Below are 5,849 nucleotides of genomic sequence, written 5' to 3'. Positions count from 1 at the left end.
TTTTGACCTGACATCCTGAGCTCCGTGATTAACCTAATATCTAAAAAATCACACTTGCAGACTAAGTGCCGATGGACCTGAATCTGCTATCACACTCCTTTAACAGGATTTAAATCTTATTTATATCTGGACATGGGCTGTACTCTCAGGCTTTGAGTGAATGGTACAGAAAAAAAAGCAGGCCAAAATCATAACCATTAAAGTAATCAGAATCAGTATGATTTGAAGACGAACAATGCAAGCTTCATAAGTGCATGGGTAAATCATTATCATTGTTCAAAGAGCACAGACTTTGTGTATGTATATCTGATGTGCCTATAGAAAACTAACGTCAGCTCAGTGCTTACAGAGAACAAAGCAGAAATTGTGGAGAGCTGGCAAATTGCCTGAGAGAAATAACTGGCCAGTAGGTTGTATCTGATTTTGTGTTTTCAAGAAAATCTGGGGCAGAAATCTTTATATGAACTTCCATAAACTGAAGTACTAGTGTCAGCTGAAAACTGATATTGTGATATGATTTGAGACAAAACAGATATGCATATCACATGTCATTGCTGAGAGCATCTTCTCCCGAATCATCACTGAAATTCTTCTGTTGGATACAGCAATCTTTCCTTTGTTTCAGTAGTAAGAATTCTTGGAGACCATGTGCCCACACAGTCAGGGATACAGAATATGAACAGCACAGGCCCCATCCTTGAGCTTGTCACAAGCAGAGACATTCATTAATGCTACAAAATCAGAAAAAAGGATGTAAGTGCTGAGCCACATAAAACAAGTTTCATAGGGCACCAAGGAAGGGGGAACATGCATGGTTATGGTATTCAAGGAAGATGGTTTCAGAGGGCACATACCCCATATTAGCCACAAGGTTTGTGTGTGTGTGTGTGTGTGTCTCAGGGAGTGTTGATTGATAAGGAAGCTAGAGTATAAGAGAAGCTAGGACACGTCTAAGTATGCATATTCAGGTAAGTTTGGCTGTGGTGTTAAGGCAGAGCAGAGCAGTGAGCTCTGAATGGTACAGTGGGGCCTGTGCACCAGGTAGTTTAAGAAATGAGGACAGCAGTAAAAAAAAAAAAAAAATAGAAATAAAAAAATAAAAAAATAAAGAAATGAGGACAGTAAGGAGGATAAACTAGTCAGACATGGAGTGACCAACTATGTTCTATCTGAGCCTTTCTACCTGTTGACAATGAAGATGTCGTTCATGAGTGCGACTGTAGGCAGGTTGCGAGCTAACCTGAGTGGCTGTGAAGTTTTGTACAGTAGGATTTCATTTCTATCCTTGAGTGAGGTCTAGAATTAAGATTGTCTTTCTAAGCCTTGCATTCATGATGCCCTGGACTTGCGCTCTGCCCATGAGATGTTACATTCTCCTGTGTTCTTGATGCATACTCAGCAATGGGAAGGAATTTAGCTTTGAACCTCAAAGTGACTGCTTAGAGCTCTAACCAAAGTTTCTCTGTGCTTAACTTTCAGAATAGAGTGTGGGGCAGATACATTGTACTACAACCAAGTTCAGAAGCTAGTTAACAACTGTCCAGGCTCTGTGGCCTCCTCATGGCCAGGGTAGATAGCCTTCATCACCTAGGGTACCTGAGGCTGGGATTTTAAGACTGCGATCCTGTCTTACAGCCTGCCATGTCAGTAGCAAGCTATTCTCTTCGAAGTTATACACTTTAGTTCAACATATTATTCTCCTCTCCTTGCTAGTTTTTAAAATTTAGATTCATTGAAATAATATGAGAATATAATTCTGTAGTTCCACAGGGTATGTTTGAAGTACTTAGTAGCTACAAGTGGTTAGCAGGTGCCATCAGGAGCCATATTGGACAACACAGCTACAGACATTTCAATCATTGTGGAAGGTTTTATAGGACAATCATGAAAGCATTGATTTTTTTTTTTGTTTATTTGTTTGTTTTTGAGTGTAACCCACTTCACCAGCTTTGAAATATTCTGCCTTTGCTGGCACATGTCTTTGATCCTAGCAATAAGGAGGCAGAGGTAGGCAGATCTCTGAGTTCAAGGCCAGCCTGGTCTACATAGTGAGTTCTAGGACAGCCAAGACTACTTGGAGAAATCTTGCCTCAAAAACTTATTAAAAAAAAAAAAAAAGAAAAAGAAAAAGCAAGAAAAGAAAAAGAAATATACTGTTTTGGTTATAGATAGCCATATATCAATCTCAAAATCACAAATGCACATTGAACTGATGTGGCTTCTCCATAGAGTCCCACCTGCCTGGTACCAGGAAGGAGAGGAAAGGAGGAAGAGAATGTTATTCAAGGGGCCAGGAAAACCATAGAATAGATCTTTGATTTGAATAATTCATCACCATGGAATGCAAACTAATAAAACTAAGGGGAAAACAGAGGAATAAAAAGTAGTGAGCCTCACAGTCCTAGAGCATTGATGAAGAGCATCGGAACAAACCACAAGAAAAGTACTGCGCCCCTGGATATGCGTAAGCGAGGACCACAGCCGGAAGAGTTTCACATCACACTGGATTACGCACAGTAAGAGATTCTGTGCAATGCCACAGAGCAGTGCCATTGAGAAAGATGCCTCCAGTCTGTCTACATCTTGGCTCACAAAAATCAAGGCTGTTGAATTCTTGAACTCTTTGCCAATGTAGATTGAATGTTCTCAAACGTAAAATGCTGATGAAATAAAATTAAAATGTTAATGTGAGTGCAAAGACCTTCATATGATGGGGTACCCCACGCCTCGCACAGAAGAAGCCTTGGTCTAGAATGTAGATTCTGGAAGTGGGGTGCTACCTAGCTCCTGTCTCCACACAGCGCAAGAACTTAACACAGCACATATTATACAGAAAATTTTAAATAAATTTATTGAATGAAGGAGGGAAAGAAAAACAAAATGTGTCAAGGCCCTAGGAAGTAGCATGCTAATCTAGACTTTTAACCTTCATGCTAATAAATGCTAGTTGACCTTTTAGAGTTAAACAGAAAATTCATTATTTTTTAATTTAAAATGTAATTTTAGGTTCACATGTTTGTGTTCACATATATATCACATTATGTATGTGTGTGTGTATGTAACATCAGTATAAACAGTAAAAAGATAAATAAAATCTTGCTAATTGGGTACCACACATCGTGCATTCCCTTACTCTGTTCCTTGGTGCACATCGTGCATTCCCTTACTCTGTTCCTTGGTGCATGTGATGTGTGTGTGGTGTGTATGTGTGGTGTGTGCATGTAGGTGCAGGTGGAAGATGGAGCAGGATGCTGAGTGTTATCCTTTACTATCTTGAGACAGTCTCATTGGCACTGACCTAGAAGCACCTATTCAGCCTCATTGCCTGGCCATCCTGCTCTTAGGAAGCCCTCAGGACTGGGGTCACAGACAGACACAGCTATGCCTGGTTTGGGGGCTTTTTATTAGGGGGTTGGGGATTAGAACTCAGGTCTTTCTGCCTGTAAAGCAAGAGCTCTTACCCACTGACCAACCTCCACCCTTACTCAGCTCTCGCTAACAGTCATCATCTAAATTCTTCCAGTTTTTCAGTGCCTATTAGAAGAATATAAATCTGTAGTATTATTATTATTTTACAGTTTTTCCCATCCCTGAATGTAACACTTCTCTGGTTACCTTATCTTCTCTTAGCCCCGCCCCTATCGCCTTTTTTTTTTTTTTTTCCCTATTGAAACCCTTCTTCCCAACTAGTCTCCCTCCTACTCATGTCCTTCCCCACAACCCCCACAGCTCTCCGCTACCCCACCCCCGGACTCATTGAGTAGAACTGGGATTGCAATCCTTTCAAAGCTAGTGGCAACGCTACTGAAGAAGAAAATGATACCCTTCCCCAGCAAACACTAAGTCCCAATAGTTCAACAAGGAGGGGTGGAGCCTCACCGCCCCCCTCCCACCCGTGGTGAACTCTGAAGGGCCTCCAGCTGCTGTGAGTTCAAGAGTGCACCAGTCACGTGATCTTAAGAAGTCAGCTTACTTTCACGCTGTTCTGCATTTTCCTTCGTTTTTCTTTTTTTTTCCTTTATTTTTAAAGATCTCTTGGACACTCTACCATATTACTACAGTCTGGTTACAGTTTTTATTTTTCACCTTGTATTAGTATTGTGTTGTTTGAATGTATCATCTTTTTAACCCGTGTCTTTTAGCAACTTACTGAATTTAATAATTTAGGCTACTTCCAAAAAATTTTGTTGCTGTTGTTGTTCTTACTACAGCACTGTGATGAATACCTTCATCGTCGTATGCCCATCCATTTATTTGCTAGTAAAACTGCTGGGGCAAAAGATAAATGCATTTGTAATTTTGATAGATTTTGTTAAATTGCTCTCCATATGGGGTTATGCTAACATAAACTCCCACAAGCGATGTGTAAGAGGGCTCCTATCCTACAACCTTCCTAGTGGAGTGTATTATCAGAGCCTTTGGATTCTTGCCAACCTGATAGGCGAAAAAATGGTATCTCAATATAGTTCTAATTTGCATTTCTTTTATTCCGAGTGAAGCTGAGCATCTCTCCAAATGCTTAAGCGCCTTTTGTGCTTCATTTTGTATGAATTGTGTGTTTAAATCTTTTGTCTATTTTTGTCCACTTTAAAAGAAAAAAAACATTTCTGTTAGCTTGTTGAGTTCTTATTTTTCTATGCGTGGGAGCTTTTTACCTCATCTTTCATATAAGTCACAATGCCTTTTAATTTGTGCATATCGTACATTTGACTTTGTTTGTATGGCTGCGTGCATGGGTATGTACACACCTGTGTGTGCGCATTTGTATGTGAGCTGCGTATATGTATTTGTCATATAAAAGCTTTATTATTATGAACTCATGTTCCTTAATATTTCCTCTGATGGTTTCTAAATTTTGAACGAGGGTTTAAAAAGTGTTCTCAAGGATTAAAACTGTATTATGTTCTTTTCACGCTTTAATATTTATATTTCTATTATCTAGATTTTCGATCCACTTAAAATCGATCATCACATGAGATGGAAGATATAGAGCCAATTTATTTTTTCCCCAGATGTCTACCCTTTTGTCCCAACACCATTTGTCAAATAGCTCCACTTTCCTTCTCTGGCTTGAAGGGCTCATTTTAGCATGTGTGGCTTTCAGGGATTCATACTATTGAATAGAGTTTGATGAGCATTTTATTTTGGTTGATTTTTTTTCTTTTTTTGAACATATTGGGGCTGATTCTGGGCCAGAGAAGATCTGGGTCTTATAGCTTGGCCAAAGATCTCAGACAAACGATCCTTCCAAGGCTCCAAAAGGCAAGAGAAAGAAAGGCAGTGTCCTTCCATGTATAAGCAGGAAGGTTTAAGGTCTCTGGAGTCAACATCCTTGGACCCAACATCGTGGTAGGAGCAGAGGTTATGTGCCTCCATAAAGGCACAGATTGTGGATGAGAAAGGCAATGCTTCAAACATGTGCCCCTGTCCCCAAATTCACATCTTGGAAACCTAATCCTCACTGCAACACTGTTGAAAGGTGGAACCTTTAAGAGGGCATTGCCCTCAGGAATGAAGTAACACTGGAGTGGGGTCCTTGCAAAAACATAAGTTTAGCCTGCCTCACTCCATCTACCTTGGATGACTGAGTAAGAGGATTCTTGACAGATGCAGCTCCTTCTATCTTGACTTCCTACCTGCCCAGAACCATAAGGCAAAAAGATTTCTGCTCCATATTCATTGCCCAGTCTGAGACATTGTGTTATTAGCAGCACAACAGGAATTGAGAAAAGCAGGGATAAAAGGTGGTTTTTTTTTTTTTTTTTTTTTTATGCATAACCCCCAGGTAAACTGGTTTCCTAGGTTCTCATTTTATCTTTGAAAGGAAGGAACTGAAGTAGGTTCCCTCC

The sequence above is a fragment of the Arvicanthis niloticus genome, chromosome 3 (genome assembly GCF_011762505.2).
Source record: "Arvicanthis niloticus isolate mArvNil1 chromosome 3, mArvNil1.pat.X, whole genome shotgun sequence".
In the NCBI taxonomy this organism is placed as follows: Eukaryota; Metazoa; Chordata; class Mammalia; order Rodentia; family Muridae; genus Arvicanthis; species Arvicanthis niloticus.
Note: the sequence above shows the minus strand (reverse complement) of the source record.